Source organism: Xenopus laevis, chromosome 8L, assembly GCF_017654675.1.
Source record: "Xenopus laevis strain J_2021 chromosome 8L, Xenopus_laevis_v10.1, whole genome shotgun sequence".
Classification (NCBI taxonomy): Eukaryota; Metazoa; Chordata; class Amphibia; order Anura; family Pipidae; genus Xenopus; species Xenopus laevis.
This window is the reverse complement of record NC_054385.1, coordinates 63,685,960-63,710,464: the sequence shown is the minus strand read 5'-3', so window position 1 is coordinate 63,710,464 and position 24,505 is coordinate 63,685,960. Positions and strand designations below refer to the sequence as shown.

The 24,505-nt window shown below is 37.5% G+C and overlaps 1 protein-coding gene across 15 annotated transcripts in view; it reads left to right on the top strand.

Moving 5' to 3' along the window:
• Positions 1-24,505, top strand: part of LOC108698543 (ras/Rap GTPase-activating protein SynGAP) — a 117,432-nt gene that overhangs the window by 2,751 nt on the left and 90,176 nt on the right. The window lies entirely within an intron of this gene.

Sequence of the window (24,505 nt, the reverse complement as noted above, 5' to 3'; positions counted from 1 at the left end):
TTACTTTGATATGAGGCTATAAATGTAACGTGGGACAGAGATTGCACAGTTTTGAAAGTCAATCACAGTTCTTCTTTATTTTTAAGAATTTTAAACGTTCTTTGCATATTTACATTTTGAGTATTTATAGAATTTAGGGTTGCACCGAATCCAGGATTCCGTTCGGGATTTGGCCAGGATTCGTCCTTTTTCAGCAGACTGAATCTGTGTGCAGCAGACTGCAAATCCTAATTTGCATATGAAAATTAGGATTCGGTTCGGTATTCGGCCAAATCTTTCACAAAGGATTCGGGGATTTGGCCCAATCCAAAATAGGGGATTCTGTGCATCCCTAATAGAATTTAATAATATGTAATACAGATAAATGTTTCAGATATCAGTTGCATAATAGAATATGTGAATTGTCTGTAACCAATATTCTCATTAAGAAGAAGATTTATCAGCCACACCCTAGCCATCTAAATTGCATAATCGTGCAAAAATGCTAAGAGAACATTACAACACCATTATGAGATGTCACTGTTTAATATACCCCAAGATATTGGCTATCAAAAAATATACTCACTCGCTGATGTGATAATCGATTAACTGTGATTTTAAAATATTATGATCCGGCCCTGTAATGACTTACCCCCATACATAATAAAATGCACTAAATTTGCCCAGGATCAGTAACCGATGGCAACTAATAAGATGTTTGCATTTTGTAAATTCTACCTGCTGATTGGTTGCTATGGGTTACTGCCTCTTAGCAAACAAATAGTGTCTTTTATCACATAACCCCACTATTGTCTTAGTTCTCATTTTTGAATTTAAAGATAATTTTAATTTATCCGTGGGCTATTTTAAAGGAAATCTATACCCCACCAAACCATGTAGGTCCGTATAAAAATATTTTGCATAAAACAGCTCATATGCAAAACCCTGCTTCATGTAAATAAACTATTTTCATAATAATATACTTTTTTAGTAGTATGTGCCATTGGGTAATTATAAATAGAAAAATTACATTTTAAAAAATAAGGGCTGCCCCCTGGGATCATACGATTCACTGTGCACACAAACAAACCAAACAAACCATACATGTTAGGTCACATGAGCCAATTAACAGACAGAGTTCTGCCTTTTGCTTCAACACTTCTTCCTGTTAAAGTTAGAGTTGTAGTATTTCTGGTCAGGTGATCTCTGAGGCAACATAGAGACCATCACGAAATGGTGGCTCAAGGCAAGAGATGTAAAATTACAATATTTACTTAAATATATATTCCAGTTTGGTAAGATACTTTAATATGCCACTTAATATGATATAAACTATCTGTTGCTTAAGTATTCATTTTGGATGTATAGTTTTCCTTTAATAAATATATCTTTAAACATTTCTTTCCATTCTTCCTCCTTAATTCCCTGGGATACCTTTCCCACTTTTTAGTATAATTTAAGGATAGAGGTGTTGCGCCAATGAGGAGTCAGCAGCCTGCAAGTTACTTGGGGCGACAAAAAGCCTCTCCTGGTAACTTAAATAGCCTCAGAATTTCTGATCTTCTAGTGCAGAAATGCAATTGAACTCTCGGCACTATCGATGCAGCACTCTCTACCTGCTCCGACGCAAAAAGTTTAAGTGAGGAGGGCCGGCATCAAATCGGCTGTCTCAGGGTGGCATAGGGGCCTGAAACACCCCTGTTTAAAGATATAGCACCCCCAGGTAGGCAGATTTACGAAAATGCAAAGTGGCCATCGCTAGCGAAAATTCCCCAGAAATCCCACCCTCAAGGACATTGCCAATTTACTAACAGGCGTAGAGGACAATTCACTAGTCGAAACAGACGGCTAGAACAGTTTTGCCCTATCGCCAGGCAAATTTTCGCTCAGACGAACGAATGTTACTCTGCAAATTCAATGTAAATTTTACAGAACCTTACCTCTTTCGCCAGAGTTTCTTTCGCCAGCTTAGACCAGGCGAACTGATAAGTTGAAGCTACATGCTCCTCAATCTCATGTCAGTGACATCATATCCTGTATGCAAAAAAGTTATTAAAATGTTAAAAAAAAACGCTGGCATTTTTTCAGATTTTAAAGCGGGATTGTTTATAAAAGTCCTAACTATTACAAACTTTTGTTTTAACCATTTGAGGAGTATGCTACATTTGTTTTAGGGTGGACTCATGTCTAGGACATTAGAGGATCTCTTTTGTCTTTATTTTGTCTTGGACATTTTTAATAATAAGTGGCCACTTCAAGCATTTGCAACAACAGCTCTAATAAAGACGTCCTTACGACCTATATGTACCCACCCTATTCAAATTGACCTAAGCGTAAGTGTACTAATGAAGTTTTGCTAGACAGAAACAAACATTAGTGAAAGTTTTCTATGAAATGCTCACACTGACAAATTAACGCTAGCGAAACTTTGCGAAAGATTTTGCCTGGCGAAGTGGCTGCAAAGAACATTGTCAGGAGGTGCAGTCTAGCTTTGTCTTTACCGTCTGCCTTGTGTACTGAGCACCTCCTGCTGTTCAGTAATTTGCGCCTCTAAATAACACACAAGGTAAAGGAAGGGAGGAGAGATGCTTCCACACACTCACCCCTCACTTATACAGTGCTGGCTAAAGCAGTCAGTGTTGTATTAGTGAAGTAGGTCTTTTTGTACCACTCTGCGAGTGCCCTATATTGTGTATAACTACATTTTTACCCTTCAGGTATCTAAAAAGTCTCAGTTTGCTCTTGAACTTTCCCCCATCAGTCTGATCACAAATAAGTGTGAATTATTTTACAATTCACCACAGAATTTCCCATGGTCTAATTTAGAATTATAGTCTGAATTACCAAAGAGAGAGGTGACTGGTAAATGTCTGGAAGAAAGCTTTTCAGCTGACCCAGCATTAACTGGGTGATTATATTTGTTATATTTATATAATACACAAAAGCCATGAATATCTTGTAAAATATATCCTTATAAACGGTGAGTTCTGATGTTATCAGTTATAAACGGTGAGTTCTGATGTAATTTCTGTCACATGACTCACCGAAACTTGTGTATTATAATAAATAAAGTACCCCCAGTTGCAAAATATGAGGATATTAGAAGTTACCTCGGAGTTCCATGACCTGTATAAAAAAACACTCGGCCTTCGGCCTCGTGTTTTTATATGGTCATGAAACTCCTCGGTAACTTATAATATCCTTATATTTTACAAGAGGGGGTACTTTATTCACTATATATATTACTGTTTGCTTTAATCAGGGCTGTTTAAAGGTGCCAATTGACCCAGGGCAAATATCTCAACGCTGGGCTCTCTGTGGCCCAATAAATTAGTCATAGTCCTACACTAAAGCAGGTAATCTAGACCAGGACCGCCATCAGAAATCGCAGGGCCCCATACAACAAAATATCCTAGGGCCCCTGGTCTGCGCCCACTGCAAGCCCAACCTACAGGTCCACCCTACCCACCACACAGTAAAAAAACAAAAAAAAAATATTGATGGCTAGAGTTCCCACATGTTAATAAAAAAATAAATAGATATTGGTGGTCAGGCCCCCCCCCCCCATTAAAAAATATTGGTGGCTAGGACCCCACATGAGAAAAAAAAATTGGTGGCCAAAATTGGTGGCCAGGGCCCCCTCACATTATAAGAAAATTGGTTGGCCCCTTAAACGTACATGCCTTCCTGAAGTCAGCAGCTCTCAGAAAGAGAGCCCAGCTAATCAAGTAAGTGTGGCATGGCTAGGCCCCCTACAACTCTCCCCCCTGTTCCCCCCCTGATTGCTGCCCTGATCTAGACTATACTAAGGCAGTCAGTAAAACAAATGTCTGTGTTTACCAGAGTAATAGTGTGGTCCACCAAACATCTATGGGAGTGTAAAAACCAACTACAAAATGGGAAAACAAAATAAGAAGTAAAAACATTAATCTTTTATAAAAAAAAGTTAAGTATACATTTTGTGTTGCTGAGCTCTATTAGCGGCTTTAGTAATTTTTCATCCACACGTCAGGAATTTTAAGAGTTAAACTAAGTTCTGTGTTAACCTTTCTCTTACAAGGGAGTTTCACCTCTAATGTAACTTTTATTATGATATAGAATGTCTTATTCTTAATATTTCAATTGGTCTTAATTTTTTATAGTTTTTTAAAATTATTTATTCTCCTCATCTGCCTTTTTTGGCCGCATGTCAGGAATTTCCGGTGCCGCCAAGGGTTTGGATTTCGTTATTTGGGTGAATTTGTGCCACAGGATTAAGGAGTTCCACCTAAACCACAAAAACTGTGTTTGCATCCCTAGTTGCTTTTATTTCCCCAAACATATTATTTAATTTGCAGATCAGCATCATGTCTGCCATGTTTGCCCCCATTTTATATGTTAGTTGTTTAAGAGTGAAATTAATTTCTGTATTAACCTGTCTCTTAAAGGGCTAGTTCATCTCTAATGTAACTTAAGTTATAGAATATCTTATTCTTAGTAATAGTCTTAGTTTTTTAAAATAGTTTTTAATAATGTGCCCTCTTCTTCTGCCTCTTTTCAGTTGTGGTTCATTGACCCTGGCAGCCTTACTTGTTCTACTGGTTGCTAGGGTAAACTCATTAGATAAGATCATTCATTTTTAATGTTGCCTATTGCTGGATGAAAACAATCAATCTCTAATGGACCCCTTAATCCCCCCCCACTGTGCTTCTACCTGCACCATTCTTCTTTACAAAGGAAACCCCATGGTAGCTCAGGTTATATACAGTAACTTTCTTTTTTTTTCATTTTGAATAACTTTTTCAAATTACAAATAGATAATATTCACGTTATTATACACATTGCTTAAAAGAAAAATAGGAGAATTGTAGTAAATATATTAATTACTAGTTTCTGAAGAGGGCAGGCAGGTGTCAGTGACAGTGAGGAGCTGGTGTCAGTGTTATTCTTGTTCTAAAAAAGGAGTGGTGGTGTTTTTGTGTGGGACAAGCCCGTGTTTTTAAAAAAAAGAAAGTGCCAATATTATTGTAGAAACCAATTCACGGTGCTATTTTAAGGGACAGGTACCTATCTTATTCCAATAAAAGTGCTACCATTTTTGGTGAACAAGTGCCTGTCTTCTTGTGAAAGGGAGAGAAAAAAGTAGGTGCTTTTAGTGTTATCGGGAACCAGTGTCTTTATTATTATGGGAAACCAATACTCTTACCTTGTGAAGGCTGTGTATAGATTTTTATTTTTAGGAAGAAGTGCCTGTGCTATCATGAGGTGGTAGTGTGTTTGCCATATATATATATATATATATATATATATATATATATATATATTATATATATAAATACAATAAAAATAAAAAGCACTTGAGAAAGAAAATTCACAGTAAGAGAAAGAAAATAGAATAAAAGAGGGTAAGAGGACAGTAGGGATGGGGAAGAGAAGATATCCTTAACAGATATTGATTACAGGTATGGGATCCCTTATCCGGAAACCCGATATCCAGAAAGTTCCAAATTATGGAATGGAAGTCTCCCATAGACTCCATTTTATGCAAATAATCCACATTTTTAAAAATGATTGTTTTTTTCTCTGTAATAATAAAACAGTAGCTTGTACTTGATCCCAACTAAGATATAATTTATCCTTATTGGAAGCAAAACCAGCCTATTGAGTTTATTTAATGTTTAAATGAATTTCTAGTAGACTTAAGACATGAAGACCCAAATTACGGAAATATCCGTTATCCGGAAAACCCCAGGTTCCGAGCATTCTGGATAACTGGTCCCAAACCTGTATTTGAAAAGCCTGTTTTGCTTTTTCCTGCTTACTTGGTCAAGTAGCTTTATGTTTGAAAATAACTATATACTTATATATTGTTGTTTATTGTTATTACGGTCTTCTGCCTTTCCAGGTTTGCCATATTTGATAGGTAGTATTCTGTATTTTAGTTGAGAGAGATTGTATAAGTACTGTATTCTCATAGGATAGGTTTGAGTCTGTTAGATTTACCACTTCTTCTAGACTTGGGATATGAGTAGATTTCCACTTTCTAGGAATTAAAAGCCTAGCTGCAGTAAGTATATGGAACACTACCTTCCGAAGATGGAAGGGGTAATTTTGTAAACCTAGATTGAGCAGAGCTAGAGAAGGTATCAACCTAGTAGGTATGCTGGTAACCTGGTTAAGTAAATGTGAAACTTCTTCCTAGAAAGGGGTCAGCATCTGACACGACCACCAAATATGAAATAGTGAGCCTTCTGTTTTATCACATCTCCAACAAGTTGTAGATACTGACGGAAACATTAGGTGCAGAACTGTTGGTGTATTGTACCATCTATAGAGTATTTTCCTTTGATTTTCTACATGATTTATACATTTAGAATATTTAAGAGATGCATTAGCTGCTTGAATACAGTTTTCCATCGTACAATCCACACCCAAATCGTGTTCCCATTTCAAAATGTGGTTAGGTTTATCTGTTCCCAAATTTTCAGAGAGAATCTTGTACATTTTTGAAAGGCCTTTCTGTTGTCCCGCTGCTTTGAAGCACAAAGTTTCAAAGGCCGTTTGCTGTTGGGGCAGATCTTTAATATATGGAAGTAAGAGATGCCGTATTTGAAGATATTTGTACAAGTCATGTTTTGGTAGTTGATATTCCTTTTGTAAACCTTCGAATGACTTCAAAGAATTTTCGGTCCAATAAATGTGCCATGCTTCTCAAACCTTTAGTCTCCCAGTTTTTAAGATTAAGTCCTGAAATCATTGTTTAAGTAACTTTCATATAAACAATATCACAGTTCTGCCAGGCCATTCACAGCTACTAGTTCTAATGCATTTTACTGTACCGTCACAGATAACGCTTTGCACCTAAACCATATCACCTAATATTCTCAAAACATATCCTACTTGCAATCCTTGCGTATAAAACATATACTTCCTAAGGTACATCCCTTCATTTATAGTTTCCAAAAGTATCTTTTTGTGTCTCTTAACCAGGGAGAAAGTCTTTATTTGATCGTTGTTGATATGCAAGTCTTAAAGGGGTGGTTCACCTTTAAATTAACTTTTAGTATGTTATAGAATGGCCAATTCTTAGCAACTTTTCAATTAGTCTTCATTATTATTTTTTTTATAGTTTATAGTTTTTTAGTTATCTGCCTTATTCTTTGGATTCTTCTCAACTTTTAAATAGGGGTCACTGATCCCATCTAAAAACAAATGCTCTGTAAAGCTATATATTTATTGTTATTGCTACTTTTTATTACTCATCTTTCTATTCAGACCCTCTCCTATTCATAGTCCAGTCTCTTACAAATCAGTTCATGGTTACTAGGCTAATTTGGACCCTAGAAACCCGACTGCAGAAATTCGCAAACTGGAGAGCTGCTGAATAAAAAGCAAAATAACTCAAAACCCATAAAACCAATTGCAAATTGTCTCAGAATATCACTCTCTACATCATACTAACAGTTAATTTAAAGGTGAACAACCCCTTTATGGGTGAGTGCAAAATCATTTATGCCATGTCTTCACTGATGGACTTTTATACTATTCTACCTCCTTTAGCTAGTTTACTTCTTGCTACAGGAATCTGTCTTGACTAGCGATGAGCAAAACGAAGCTGTTTCGCTTCACCAAAATAATGGAGAAATGCATTCAAGTCAATAGGCCTTCCTATCGACTTTTGATCAGATGCTGCTTATTGTTATATAAAAAAACTTTAATTGAGAGGGAAATCCCCTTAGTTTGTTTACTTTATTTAATTGCAGGATGAAAATAACAGGTCTACTTTTTTCTGTCTGGTGGCTCCCAATAGCAAAATGCAAAAAATTACAAAAGATCTAATTTTTCTGTGCTAATTTATTGTGACTCCTGATACATCTGCAAAAACTTTATACAAACATGATATATATTGTATTGAAGCGGCTGTAATTTCCTCCTTGGGTGTGTGGTAATTTAGGCACAAGATAATATCCTTGGGGACTTTTTGGTGCTTGTGGTCCAAGATTTGTATGCATTTTGTCAATGTTCAGCCATTTCCATGGGATATCTGATACCAATTCCAAGAGCAAACTTTGTATTTTAGTATGTATACCTTTAATAGCATATTGTAGCCTGCTTGTGTGAATGTTTTTACACCTGTTTTTAACAATAGTACAATCATGCTCATTTACTCCAGTAACTTTTTATTATAGTTGGTTCTCAGCTAATACAATACTATTGTTTCGCTCGAAATCTCTATCACTTTCAGTGATTCCAGATTTTTTTCTCAAAAAGCAATCTATTTGAGTTTTCAGTTTGTTAACACCAAACTCGCTGATTCAAGTTTTTTTTCCATATGAGTTTTTTCTTAAAATAGAAACATAACATGCTTTCATAATTTGATAAAATTGATGCTGCTTGAAACATCAAAGGGATACTTAACAAAGCTTGAATTTTAGAGTTCTTTAGACCTCGAATGAACTCCCAACTCTTATGGTATCTAATTTAAGAAAAAACTCAAATGGAAAAAACTCGAATCAGCGAATTTGGTGTTAACCTGAAAATTCAAATAGATTGCATTTTCAAGGAAAAAATCTCTAATCACTGAAATTGAGCAAAACTCTCCAAAAAAACTCTTGCTGCAAGATTTATACTTTCCACCAAATGCTCATGCTTTGGATATAGTATTGTATTAGCTTAAAAAAAACTATAATAAAAAGTTACTGAGTTACTGGAGTAAATGAGCATGTCCAAAGCATGAGTGTTTGTAGTTTGCATTCATACCAGTGTAGTGTCACAGATTCTACTGCATTGGTTTGAGATCCTATCTAAAGCCCACTGCTTGTTACACTGCTTTAAGTCCTTAGCAGGATTAATTAGCTGTGAATAACAGGCAAGTGGCATTCACACTTGTCACAATAGCACTAACACTATACAATGCTTTATTGAATAATACCATTTATTATCATCTTTTCAAGATATATAGAAAAAGGGTTATTGCATTGTATAATTAAAAACTCACTGGTGCAGCTACAATCATCCAGGGTTGATAAGGTATGTCCTCTTGTTTTGTCACTGGAAGGATCTAAATACAGGATTGTATGTCACCTTATCTCAGGGTGGTTCTGATAAAAGAACCAGAACAAAAGTTAGATTTGAAGACTCTAAATATACTAGCCAACAACTACGGTTCTACAGTTCATTTTAACACTTTGTCCCTAATGAGTATCCATGATATGTATCTCATAATTCAATTTAAAGTTTATCCATGCGTATAGCCCTATAGCATGTCTTGATACAAGTTCTTTCAGAGGTATTACACTAATGGTTTCTCTATGGTTTATTTTGAAAATTGTACTGATGGAGAATTAGCCATTGGACATTTAGAAGTTTCCTATTTTGCTTGCAACTGTGGATAGTCAGTTTATGATACAGTATAATATGCTTTTTATATAGGTCATAGTACAGGAATTCTAAATGTTTTGATGATTCGTTTTGATTTTGTTTGTACATTATAAGCAGTCCAGTTCTCTTTTCTGTTTTGTTGAGGTGTACAATTAATGAAGTCCAGGGAGAGGGAAGTGAGCATAAACCATGTAACATATTTAATTGGGATCTCCCAATTTATGAGGCATAGTTCCTCAGAAGCTACCCCACACAGTACTATATAAGTTCTTGTTGAATAAATAGAGAAATAAATACGTACAGTTCAGTTTAACTTTCTCTGACTGCCATTTCATTGTTTCATATAGAACATTTTACCTTGTTTGTTGCACATGCCGAAAAACTCTATATTCCCGATTAATTTTTTTTCCAACTAGGTTTTTTTAATCATTTTATTGGGAGAATCTATGTACTAATTCCCTCTTTAACATTTTTTTTTTATTGAGGGAAGCATAATTATGTAAAAATTAAGACAGCATAATTCAGTATAATTTAATCTTAAAGCTACTAGAGACTATAGCACTGCACAATGTAGGGGATCAGTTTAAAAGAGGTAAGTCACCTTTAAAAAAACTAAATATTTTCTAACAGTATACCAGAAAAGTATGATTCAGTGTAGATTAGACTAAAATGTAGCTTTAACAATGTAACAATTCCTTGGTTCTCAAAATTGCTATTTTATCTTTATTTTTCACACAATTTTAAATACAATTTAAAGGACAATTAATAAAATTGTAAATCAGTTTTCAGTATACACCATCCTACTTGTATTCAATTCAGATCCTTCATTGTTCTCTAAAAAAACATATGCACATATACACTAATATATGCACAAATTTTTTAAAGGAGAAGGTGAAATCTTGAGGTGTTGGGGTAACTTCTGGGATAATTGGGGGAGTTGAAAGCTGTGCTTTAAATATAAATATATATATATATATATATATATAGAGAGAGAGAGAGAGAGAGAGAGAGAGAGCGCTATAGATAGATAGAGATAGAGAGAGAGAGAGAGAGAGAGAGAGAGAGAGAGAGAGAGAGATAGATAGATAGATAGATAGATAGATAGATAGATAGATAGATAGATAGATATAGAATATAAATATTATAATATTAGTGAATAGCAGCTCTGAAACCAGTGCAATTAGCATCATAATTTAATAATCAGCCCTATAGCATAAGATTATATGACAGGCAAACCTCATTTTCTGCATCATAATTTGCAAGAAAGCACACATACAGTGGCATCCAAAATGGAGCTAGAATTCTGAGAAAAAGGCTGCATTGTGGGGGAAAAAGCAAATAAAATTTCACTTTGCTAACTGCGACTTGGTAAGTGAATGCCCCCCTTATGAATTTTGATAAATGTACAAAAACTAAAGGAATAATAAGGAGGGTGGAGATAGAGATATGTAAAAAGGAAGAAAATCAAAGAACAGTGTAGGCCTATAGAATACCTCATTGTGATTTTTCTATTACCCTCGATTTTCTACAACATAATAATTCTCCTGCAGAGGAGGGGGCCTTTATTCATTATACAGGTGTCCCAAATATTTGTGTACAGTTCCATTTGGTTCTAAGTTTGCTACTTTGGTTTGTATGTATTCAATATTATCCATTACTTTGGTGATTTAAACGGTATATGACTTTCACTGTACAGCATTATGAATCCATGTGGTCATACATACATATGCTGTATTTGGCACTGGGACAAGTTTTTTTAATCACTTTTGATTCTAGAAACATGACCTTTGGACATGGAGAAATAGTTGTATAAAATCATTTAGAAGGCTTGGTAAGAAAGAGGAGAGGTAGTCAGGTATATTTGACGCAGCCTCTCCTGTACATAACATGCTTTGTGGAACAATTTAAGCAAGCTTTCCATAATCCAAACATCAAAGCATCTCATAAAATTTTAGAAACCTGGGGAGAGTGTTGTCTCAATATCTTTCTCCCAATCTTCCATATGTTGCAGTTTATCTCCTGGATGTACATGGATTAGGTGGTGGTATATTCTATGCAAGATACCTTGCATATAATCTCCTTAGGCATCAGTCACAAATCCTTTTCCCCATAAATGTTGGACTGTACAAGTTGGATGGAATGGTAATGCTCAGTAGGGGAAACTTTATATTTGTATAAGATCTATGCTAATTGTAGTGATTTGGTCCCATCTGTCAATTGAAATGCATATAAAATTCCTTGGATGTGCCAACATTTAAAGGATTTATCCAGTTGTCCTGATGGGAAAATAAAATTCCCAAAAATAGCGTCAACCCAGAGGATTTTGATATGAGGCAAAATTAAAGTTTACCAGAGGCGGCTTTTTGCCTCCCCTGGTAACTGGCTGCACCATGCCGCCTGAGGCAAAGTTCTGATTTTAATTACATTTCCCCTTACATGTTCAAAAATTGTCTGGCAGTAAGTGCAAATGAGTAGACATTCTACCAGCAGTGAAAATATTTACCATAAATATCTGCAATGTTTTAAATGAAATTATACAAATATGTGGCTTCTACAGACCCCAAAATGTAAAACTGCATTACAATGCATCTACCCAATATATAGTAAATATTGTACCCCCCTCTTGTAAAATATAAGGATATTATAAGTTACAGAGTGGTCATGGAACTCCAAGGTGACTTCTAATATTCTCATATTTTGCAACAGGGGGTACTTTACAAAAGTCATACTTCTTTTTTCAGTTATTGTTTTCCCTTGATCACTAGCATATTTAAGGTTAAATTCAAATGAATTAATTTTGATTTATTGTATTTATTCATTACAATGTGGCTGCAAAATCATGACTGCATTTAAAAATCTCAACCTTTTTTGCAGATACACCCCCCACCCCATTGACTGCTATAGAATCTTGAATCTTGGTTTTAGGTGGTCAAAATATTTGCAACTAATTTAGTTTGATAACTCATGAAAATTCAAGTTTTAAAAACTCAAACTTGAATATGTTTGTGCTGTGTATATTTGCCAGATGTCAGCAAAATGCAGCATATTGACGTTTTTTGTGTCTAATGTGCATCTGAGCTGGCTCTCAGTTCTGTGACATGATGGTGCTGATATCAGTGTGCCCTGTAGCAGGGAATCAGCATCAGTGCATGCTGGAGGTAAGACGGCACTCGAGAAAACTGGGAAGCCGGCACTGGAAGACAATGGGAAGCCAGCTGAAGGTGAGGCTGCTTAAAGTGATACTGACACTAAAAAACTACTTTTTGAAATATGAATGTACATTAAAAGTTACCTATGCTAACGGACTCCTGCTGCACAAATATGGCAGCCCCCTCATAAGCGATCACAGGGAGTCAGAAAGGTAATGTAAAAGCATTGGGCAAATACTTTATGGCAAAAGTATGCAAAGTCAATTTTATGGTAGATGTAAAAAAAGTTACATCTGGTGTCAGTATCTCTTTCAGTATCTCTTTAAAGGGCATGTAAAGGCAAAAATATAAAATCCCATTTTTACTTTCTTTAATGAAAAAGAAATCTATCTCCAATATACTTTAATTAAAAGATGTCTACAGTTTTTATCATAAACCTGACTGTATGCAGTGCAATTCCCCCTTCTTTTACTGCTGTGGATAGGAATTGTCAGATGGTCCCCAACTGCTGTGCAGGTAAACGATCATACTTTCAAATGGCAGGGGGAGCCCCCCCACCTTACTTCCCAGAACTCGAGCAGCATTGTTGGATTCCCTGTAGAGATTTGTATCCAGAGATGCAGTGCAGTCTCTATATTATGATTATTAATCAGTCTTGCTGTAATGGCTTCTATGGCAGATATTATTTGACTTGTGCTGTTTTGATAATTTATGACGAACCCTAAGCTTAACCTCCCAACTGAAGCCCAGACCACACTGAGCATGTGCGAGTCTTGATATTGCAGAAATGTCTAACAAAGTTACAAGATGACAGCCCCCTGCGCCAACTTTGAAAGCATAAATCATTTGTCTTATTAGGCTGCTGGTGCAGTAAGTTCATGTTTATATTTAGTATACATAATACAGCATTTCTAACATTATTCTATTTTAGACTTTAGTTGCCCTTTAAGGGAAGTTAGCACAGGGTAAAGCTGCTGGAGGGAAGCCACCACTGAAACAAGGAGCTGGAGGGAAACTGTAATTGGATCAAGGAGTAGGGAAAGCCATCACTGTATCAGGCAGCATGGCAACCAGCACTGAATCAAACAGCAGGGAACATGGCAATGCATCAGACAGCAGTGATGCTGCTAGTGGATCAGGCAGTGGGAAATCTGCCTCTGGAAACTGGTGTTAGCAGAGGCGACAGGGAAGTTGGCACTGGATCAAGTATCAGAACCTCAAATAACTACAAACAATTAGGGGCAGATTTACTAAGGGTCGAATATCGAGGGTTAATTAACCCTCGATATTCGACCAGGAACTAAAATCGTTCGACTTCGAATTTCGAAGTCGAACGATTTAGCGCAAATCCTGCGATCGAACGATCCTTCGAATATCCTTCGATCAAAAAAACGCAGGCAAGCCTATGGGGACCTTCCCCATAGGCTAACATTGAGTTCGGTAGCTTTTAGCTGCCGAACTAGGGGGTCGAAGTTTTTTTTAAAGAGACAGTACTTCGATTATCGAACGGTTGAATAGTCGAACGATTTTTAGTTCGAATCGTTCGATTCGTAGTCGAAGTCGTAGTCGAAGGTCGAAGTAGCCAATTCGATGGTCGAAGTAGCCAAAAAACACTTCGAAATTCAAAGTTTTTTTAATTCGAATCCTTCACTCGAGCTTTGTAAATGTGCCCCTTAGAGTGGACAGTAAACGTCACTGGGCTAGCAGCCTCTCAGCAGTTTTTGCTCTACAGTCAGGTTAACAGGTAGGCAAAAAAGGTGAGAGCCAAGGCAAACAAGGGGTTAAAAAATACAACGTTCAAGTGCAGAGATCAAAGGTAAAGGGTAATCATGTACCCTTGCAAGTATCTTTTTTTTCAGAAATAAAACAACCACAACCACTTTTGGCTTCTTCAACTCTTTTTTTTTATCCATCTAGTTGCAATCACAAAATCCTCAAATCCTTCTCAATTAAGGATTCCCCACAATACCATTTCGTATATAACTATATTTATATTAACCCTTGCACTTATCAACGTTGAACCTCATTTGCCAGTTTGATTCCCAGTTCTCCAGATTGCTTTGCAAAGTGGCAGAATCCTGCATAGAACTTTATTTTTTTTGCACAATTTAGTATCATTAGCACAACTAGACTGTACTTTCAATGCCGACCTCAAGGTCATTAATAAACAAATTAAAAAGCAAAGGGCCAAGGACAGAGCCCTGAGATACTCCACTTACAACACTGGTCCCATTAGAAAATGCTCCAGTACCACCACTCTTTGGGGGAAATTTACTAAAGGGCGAAGTGGCTAATGCTGGCGAAAATTTGCCAGCGTGACTTCATTTTGCCACTTCGGCGATTTACTAAGGGTCCCTGGCGTTAAAGGAGAAGGAAAGCTACGGAGGAATTTTATTGCCAATAGATTAGCTGCAATAGTGCAAGCTAGAATGCTATATTTATTCTGTAAAATATTTTACCATACCTGAGTAAAAAGCTCTAGAAACTCTCTGTTTGTTTAGAATAGGAGCTGCAGTATTAATGTGGTGTGACATCACTTCCTGCCTGAGTCTCTCCCTGCTCTGGGCTCAGATTACAGTAGAGAAGGGAGGGGTGGGGGGAGAGGAGCAAACTGAGCATGCTCTTGCCCAGGGCAATGAGGTTTAAGCTGAAGGCAGGAAGTCTGATACAGAAGCCCATGTGTACACAATAGATGGACAGAAATACTGGGGCTCATTTATCAACACTGGGCAAATTTGCCCATGGGCAGTTACCTATAGCAACCAATCATTGATTAGCTTTTTAAAGCCAGCTGTAAGCAGAACAATGAATACAGCATTTTGATTGGTTGTCATGTGTTACTGCCCATGGACAAATTTGCCCAGTGTTGATAAATGACCCCCACTGTGTTTCTTTTGACAGAGGACTCAGAGCAACATTACTTTGGGGGTTTACTGGTATATTTAGATGGACCTTTCTGATAAGGCTTACTTAGTTTTAACCTTTCCTTCTCCTTTAATTCACTAGCGAAAGAGATAGACTCTAGCGCTACTTCGCACTCTAAACGCCAGGCGAATTTTCGCACTGGCGAATGTACGTAACTACGCTAATTCACTAAGATGCAGATTTTCCTGAACATTACCTCTTGTGCCAGAGTTTACTTCGCCAGCTCAGACCATGCAAAGTGCAATAGAGGAGATAGGAGTTTGTTCAAAAATAGTTGAAAATTTCCCAAAAAACGCTGGCGTCTTTTCCTTTTTACAGGGTGATAGGCTGAAAAAGATTGTAAATTTTTTTGGGGGTACCCTCCTTTCTCCCTACATTTGCTAACATATGGTACCTAAACTCCCCTAAAACACCCCTATTTTATTTTATTAAGGTTCCCTGGCCTTGTGTAGTGTAATGTATTTGCTGCAACATATACGTCCATTGTACTTAAACTAGACAACGCCAGCGTAACTTCGAACTGCTGATCGTATTATCACTAGCGTAACTTTGCAAGCATTCGGTACCCTGTGCGCAACTTCGGATCTTCGTGAATTAGCGTTGTCCAGGCGTATTTACGCCTGGCGAAGTGATGTGATGTGCGCGAAGACAGCACTGGCGGATTTTCTGAGTTAAGTAAATTTCCCCCTTTGTAATCTAGTCTTTGGCCAGTTCTCTATCCAAGAACACGTATAACACTCATGTCTAATATAACTTATTTGTTTTTGTTCACATATGGTTTTATTGAAATAAAATAAACATGATGATGTTACAACATGCTGCGTGCAGTAAGACAATGCAAGTAGACAACACACACTAACACACTGGTTGACAACTGAAGACTTACTAAACAGGTTAGTTAGTTGAATGTAGGTCAAGACTTTAATCCTTCTGGGATATAGTTATACTGCAGCTATTGCCCTTTATTACTGTACATTGTTTTTTCCATGACAAATAGCCTGTTCATTAGTTTTACCCATTTCAGTTCTGAGGGTAGCTCTGTGGCTCTCCAGTTAAGTGTGATAAGACTTCTGCCTTAAAAGAGTGCCTTAATTATGTATAAGGATTGGGGAGGCATCTTGCCCAGATTAGAAATACGGTTTAACAGACTCACTCTGGGAGTATGTATTGCAGTGGGAAATACTTCATTAAGTACTGAAAGGATATTTACCCGGTATAGTGTATAACTGGGCATTCCCATAAAGTAAGCAGCAGGCTAACTGTGGAATTTTAGCATCAGAGACACTGAGGTGATGCCACTGGGCATCTGCAGAGACATGGGAAGGCGTTTGCAAGATTTCCTTCTGTTGTGTAAAAAATCCCATTTCTTTTTCCAAGGATTTCCTGCATTTCATAATGGATTTATTGCAAATATATTCCCAACTACATTTATTCATTTGCAAAATCTGGTAAGTCCTTTTCTGACCATAAAATAGAGGTTATCCTCAAAGACCTGATTTGAGAAGGGCATTATAGAATAGCCACTGAGAGGCTGGTAAAGAGAATCTTGTTTTAAGTACCACAATGGAGTGTGGGCTGTATCAGCACTTTCTTCACTGGTGGCACTGGAGAGAAAGTGTTGTTTGCCATAAACCTTAATCATGCCTACGTTTTAGTTGCCTCTATGGGTGATAGAACACAAGCTTCCTTCTTCTTCCTTCATTCTTCCCTTTTGTTATAATCCCATTAGCCTAATACTGCAAGCTAACAATGCCTTTGTACCCTGAGGGGGAAAGTGGGAAAAATATAAATAATGAGTTCATAATATTTCCATTAGAACTATCCACAGCGACTATAAAATTGAAGTTTTAGCAGTAAAAGGAAAGACACTTAATTGTGTGAAATTGAATCTAACTTGTTGCATGGAAATCGATTTACAAACAGTTGCACTCAGCAAATCTTTCCAATACTTTCTGTCATGATGTTGAGGTCCATGCAAACCCCCGACAGACAAAATACCGCCAGTTACATAGAAGTGACTCTAATACAGCCAGAGTCAAACAGGGGGCCCCAGACGGGCCCTCTGCCACGCCAGCGTGATGCGCCGCTTTATGAGCACTTCACAGAGTACGTGTGAATTTTTTTTTGCTGTGACCGCCCGACAAAGGGAGGTCGTGGCATTGAGAAGCGGATCTGGCGTGGCAGGGCCCACAAGAGCCGGGGGCCCACCGGGTTTTTTCACGGTTTCCCGCTGGCCCAGTCCTACCCTGAATACAGCACTGTCCATGAGGCCTTATATTCTTCTGTGTTTGGCAAAAATAGATTACCATCCATTTGTTCAGTTTATCAGTTTAGCATTTGACTAGTAGTTTTCTACTAGTGAACTTGACACTTCTCATTCTTTAGTAACATTTTTTTGAGATCAAGAGGGCAAAATCACTAGCTGTTAGGCAGGTTATATATTGAACTTGATGGGCGTGTGTCTTTTTTCAACCTAACTTACTGCTTACTACTACTACTGCTATATGTACAATGTAAGACTGGATACCATATAACGTTCTGTCTGACTGTATCCAAATAGCAGTCATGTATTGCAATAGTTACGGTAACAACTGTTTGATAACAATAAAAAGGCTTCTCCTCCAGACTCACCTGTTATTCAATAAAGTATAAGCAACTTTGCAGGAAAGGAAACCAGACCTGTTGCAGTTATGGCAAAAGGTGTAAACTTAAAAAAAAAATGGATATGCAATTTCAGTTTAATAATTTGCATTACTTCTTTGCATCCTGATTTTGTTAGAAAAATTAAAGTAAGGAAAGGTGCTATTATGAACCATGTTTATTATTTATGGCAACATTATAATTTTATTGTGAATATTTCTTTTAATTTAAAACTATTCACTTTGCATGTTTAAAACATTTGTGGTTGGATTATATGTGCAGAACATAGGCTTCCTGTAATATAGTATATGAACAACCATAACCAAAATTGGTGACACCACTATAATTTATTATGGAGTTGGTATTAGCAGTGCAAAACACAAACCTATACACAAAACCTATATCAGATAAGCAAATGACAGATGTTGATGAAAGTGTAAAGTGCAGAGAATTTCAATAGACCCAAGATTAGTAACAGAGTCATGAACCAGTTCAGTGGCTAGTCATTTAAATGCATTGATGTCACATACTACTAAAAAGAAATTGTAATTGTGGGTTGTAGTTACCACAATTGGGAAGCGTTTCCCAATGCTTCTCTATACACATTATACTCTTTTTTTTTTTTTTTTTTTTTTTAAAAGAGAACATGTGTGCCTTTGTCCATAAAAGTGGTCTCAGATTTCACAATATCCAAGATTGACTCATTTAAAGCATAAGAGCAGGGCCGGACTGGGATGAAAAAGCAGCCCTGGCAAAAGTATCAAAGCAGTCACTTGAGGAAGGGCAGTTGTTTCTCCCAAAACATCTGAACATGACTCACTGTCTGGAGCACTGCAATAAATTTGGGAATACCCAACATTTGATCAAGGTATTGGCTTTTGCAATTTTTTTGCTATACGTATAACTGGCGGTGGAGGAGGCCAGTACCAATACCTTTCCCCATTACCTCGCATTTTTACATAAAAGTATCAAAGCAGCCCATGTATTCACACGCATGCAAAGCATGATATTTCCAACCCCAAGGTTAACTATAACTAGTGTTTATTAATATATATTTTAAGAGTCCATTACCATATAATTCCCAGCAATATTATACACCCTGTGTGCTGGAACTGGCCCTTGCAACAAATATCTCACCCTAGTTTATTATCAAATGGATTAGTGGCCCTATTCTTACAGTATATTCTAAATTTTCCTTTGTGTGCCCCCAGCTAGACCATGCACCCTGGCAGATAAGAGAACTTTTATTACCATTTGTGTCACAGGGCCAAAGTGTGGCATACTTGAAAAGACTAGGTTGCCCCATGCAATTAATGCTACATTTCACAGTTTTCCATATACAAGCTGAAGTGATTGTTCTGAGCACAGATCCTCCTGTTGCCAACATACCTATCATAAGCATAAGGGATTGGGTATATAGCAAGCAACTCTAATACTACTAACTGAAGTTGGTCAGAATTCCTTGTTCCCCGCATATGCCAGTACTGGCATGTGCATTAACAAATACAGGTATGGGCTTAGTTGTGACTGGCTGTTACGGACAGCTCATTTACATTTCTAAAGTGAGTGGCTCATTTACATATCAAAGACATGCCTAATTAGCATTCTTAGGTGAGTGGCCCATCGGCATTTGCCCGAACCCACAGATTGCCAGTCCAGGCCTGCATAAGAGGTTAACATTGGCACGTCTAATACCGAAACCCAGTGATCCCCAACCAGTGACTCGTGAGCAACATGTTGCTCTCCACTCCCATTGTCATGATTATGCCATTCTCTCCAAAGAATATTAAAAGGCAGTAGGGCTTGTGTACAAAAATGGGGCCATCTGCAAAAAAAAGGCCAGCATACTCCCAAAATGAGGGCGGGAGATAGGCAGCACATGCTTGTTCACTAATATGCTCTTATCTTGTGCACCATTCAGAAGTCACAAGCCGGGAGTACTTGGAGGTGAAAAGCACAAGCTATACTCATATTTCTTGCCTGGTTATGGTAGCACTATGCTGCATACACCAGGATGTTGCTTCTGGTGCGTGTGACCATATTGGGGCACTCTCATGAGCTGGGGCACTTGCTCATTATCTGCATGTGTATGTCTCTACTTGGCCATTCACAAAAAGAGTATTGTTTCCCACAACATGACTGTTGACTGTATTAGCTTGCACTTCTGGTGGGGAAAACTCCCCAGAGCTCTTTAAATAGGTGCAAGTGTTTTGTGCTTAAATCTCTAAGGCTGCTTTGTTTTTTTCCTGTAAAAATTTAAGTTTTTCCCCTTTAAGACTCGACCAGAAAAAACTTGAGGTTTCATAAATAGGCCCACAACTCTACAGTATTATACTGTAAGTCCAACAGGAGCTATCTTTGCAAATGGTCTTCATATTTTCATATTCAACTGATTGAATTTTTATTCTGACTTTCTTCATCCTGAAGAAACATACTACTACATTTTTTTACTACATATTATTCTGTTGAGGATTTCTTCTGTTCTTCCTGTAATTGGTCACTATTATTTATTTTGTATCGTTTTTTTAATTATTTCACTTCCTCTGCTAAATCTTTCCAAGATTTCCTGACATCCAAAAACTATTGCTCTGTGAGGCTACAGTTTTATAATTATTCAGGGTCAGACTGGGGCGGTGTAAGCCTACCAGAGAAACTGATGCCAAAGGCTCGCTAAACACATTCAAAATTCTTAATGGTACTGGTGGCTAACATGGCAAACTGCAGGCAGCAAAAGTACCAAAAGACTGAATATTACTAGTGACCTTTACTGAGATTGTGTAAATCCATGTCACATTTGTCAGCAGTACAAGGGCAGAGCCCATAGACCCTAAAATGTTGTGTTTAGCAACTTGTGGCTCAGGCATTAGAGTACTAAATAATTAAATGACCAGGTGACACTATGTTTAATAAAGGTATAGGAAAGATGCTGAAAAATACAATGAAATAATGAAATATTATGGATTCAGACATCACAACAGAAAACAAACTGTTAAAATAATTGTAATTTGTATTATGATCTTTCTGATCTTGTTCAGCCTGCTTTCTGGTGTCAGCAGCACTGCTGGTACTTGGGGTTCTTACTGCTGCTGTAGCTTACTCTGGTGATCATCAAAATATATGCATGCCTAGTGATGTCAGCAACAACAGGGGGCCAGACAAACACATGATGAACTTCAAGACAACTTTGAAGGCAAAAGTCTGTACTAACAGAGGGTTTATGAAAAAATGACAATACTAATAGAGAAAGGTTCAACAATCACTGGGAAACTTGAATATAAGTAGTAGAAATTTCTACAAATTTCTACAAATGCTCATCTAATAGAGGGGAGTAGACAGGGGCGCTCCACCAATGAGGCGAGTTGAGGCACTCGCCTCAGGCGGCAGCGCCCCCCCTGGTTACCAGGGGCGGCAAAAATGCCGCTCCCGGTAACTTAGAGCTGGATTTACGCTTTTAAACCCGGAAATGCGGCTCTTCTAGTGCAGAGATTGCAATTGCACTCTCTGCACTAGCGACTTGGACTGCCCCGATCCTTTGAGCACGCCATGGACTGCCCCGACCTCCTTCGGCGCTGAAGAGGTGAGTGACGTGAGGAGGGGATTGGGCGGCAAAAGGAAGGACGCCTCAGGCGGCAAAATGACTAGGATCGCCCCTGGGCGCAGACAGCACTCATGCTAAACCAGGTGCAAATGTTGGTACAACCTGTATTGGAGCCAAATGTGCCGCCTCCTCCTCCTCCATCATTCACTGAAACACTGCACGCTGATATTAAATCTTTTATAATTAAAAGTGATATTTTCTTTTTAAATGTTTAGTACATTTCAATAACATTTCAATAACACTTTTACTGATGTAACAAACAGCCAACAGCAAAATATTTAAAAATATGTTGGCCAATCAGTGGTTAAGATAGCAATGGTCTTGTAGATGATCATTATGGCTGCATCGTATTTAACGGCAGCATTGCAAAACAGTCTTCTGTTTCAACTGCTGCTAATAATTACATGATCATGGCCAAGTACTTCATAATGCTATCTAAAGTAAAGAAAGCCAATGTTTTTTCTATTAGATGTTTGTGATACAAAGTGCTACTTTATCATGATATATACTGCACCACACACACTTACAGTGGATATTGTCTTTAAAATCTGATATGTAGTAGAGTTTCAGAAATTGCTCACCACACTTTTTGTAAAAAAAGATATAAAATACACAGTACTATATATTGTTTTGTTTTGTAAAACTAAGAAATAATGGGCAACTTACAAGATTTTAGACAAAATAAAATACCATGTTATAATATAGATATAGCCACATTTTCTATTGTACAGCTTTTTATACATTACATAACATTGGGGTCATCAGCAATTCGCACCTGGGCAGGAACCCATAGCAGAGCACTGCTTAGCCGACATGGGGCAAATGTACTAAAGGGCAAAGTGAGCTTTTCAGAAAATTTACCAAAATTACAATTCTCAGGGACATTGCCAATTTACTAAAAGGCGAATCGGACAAATCAATAGTGAAAAAGCTCAGCTCTAGAGAAGTTTTGCACTGTTTTGTCAGGTGAATTTTTGCTCAGGTGAACGATTGTTACTCCGCAAAATTATCAAAGTGCAAACTTTCCAATAGATTACCATTTTTGCCAGAGTCTGTTTCGTCAGGATATACCTGGCGAATTGATAAGATAAAGCTACATCCTCAGTGACATCATATCCTGTATGCCGAAAAGTGATAAAAAAAAGACAAAATGCTGTTTTTTTCATATACTGTATTAATGCAGGAGTATGTTTAAAAGCTGTAATTGTTAAATATATGTTTTTTAAAAATTGTTTTAGCCATTGTCGAGGTCAGTGACAGGTATAAAAATGGACTGTCAGACTGCAGGATAGAAGCAATATATTGCTGAGACCAGAAGACAAGACAGAAGTGTATGTATTTGTTCTGTTCTACCATATTGGTGGACAGACCGTTTATTTATAGGTGGAGTACATACAGAATGGGGGTTGGGTTAGGGTGGTTTCCCACCATAACCAATTAGAGAAGAGTATTTAGGTTTAGAAATAACAAATATGACATGACTGTTCACCTAGTTCTGTCTCGTGGGTTTGTCCCTGAATTTGGATATCATTTACTTAGGGGATGTTTACTAATGATGATAAGCCTGATGGAAGTTTGGGGACTTTCTGCACATGTCATGCTGACCTAGAATATTATAGAATATTATTAAAGAAAGAGACTTAGCTTAAAGTGGTATACAGGTATATATGAGATATAGTATATATGTGACTACAATAAAGGCTACCTTATCACCATTGAAAGCTTAAGCTACATTTGTTTTAGGGTGGGCTCATGTCTAGGATCTCTTTTGTCTTGATTTTGCTTCCTTGGCATAAGTGACCAATAAAGACATATATATGGCCTACCGTATATTTAAATTGACGAAAGCGTAAGTATGTTAAGTTTTGCTAGGAAGAAAGTAACTCTAGCGAAAATTTGCTTACAAATGTCCGCACTGACGAATTTTCACTGGTGAAACTTCGCCAGTGTTCATCTGCTTAGACAAAACTTTGCATTTTGTCAAATATGAGTATTCTCTGCGAATCTGATGAATACTGTATATATATATATATATATCTATATAGATATGCCTAGAGCTGCCTAGATATGCCTAGAGCTGGCGACAGCAGTGGAACTATAGGGGGTGGGGGATGTGGGGGTGAGACCCTTCACCCATGTTGCCCACCAGAGATATTGCAGCACACTGTATATTATACCTTCAGTAAGCAGGATGGCTAGTGTAGATGTGGTTTCCTTTGCATAGTTATATTGTTACATAGTTAATTTGGGTTGAAGTCCAACTCTTCCAAATAAACACCAGTCCATAGAAAATAGCAAATATCAAACAAGGACCTGAGGAACTGAACTTTGATTTGAATCAATGAAGGTGGTTTTACATGGTGAGGGCAGTGAGGTTGCAGAATACCTTTGTGGGCAGGTCCGCACAAGTCCGGACTGAGAATTAAAATAGGCCCTGGCATTTCAGGTACACAGAGGCCCAATCAGCCCACACAGAGGCCCAAACAATCCCCGCCAGCCCACTAAATACTGACTTTCTATGGCACCTTATAGCAGCCCCTCTGGCATTTGCCAGAACCCATAGATTGCCAGTCTGGGCCTTCTTCTGGGTGATGTTGTTATGGTAGATTCTGTTAATACTTTTAACAGTGACTTAGAAGATAGAAAATATATATACTGTATATATATCTCAAACTTAAATTGGTGCACTCCAAAATTATGTCGCAATGCCTGAGTGCTGATTTGCAAAATAGATAAATAGCAAGCCATCAAATACCGCACACACAGGGCTTTTATAGTGCAAACAAAATCACAATTTATTTCAACGTTTCGGCTCACAACTTAAGCCTGAGGACGGCCTAATATATTGTGAGCC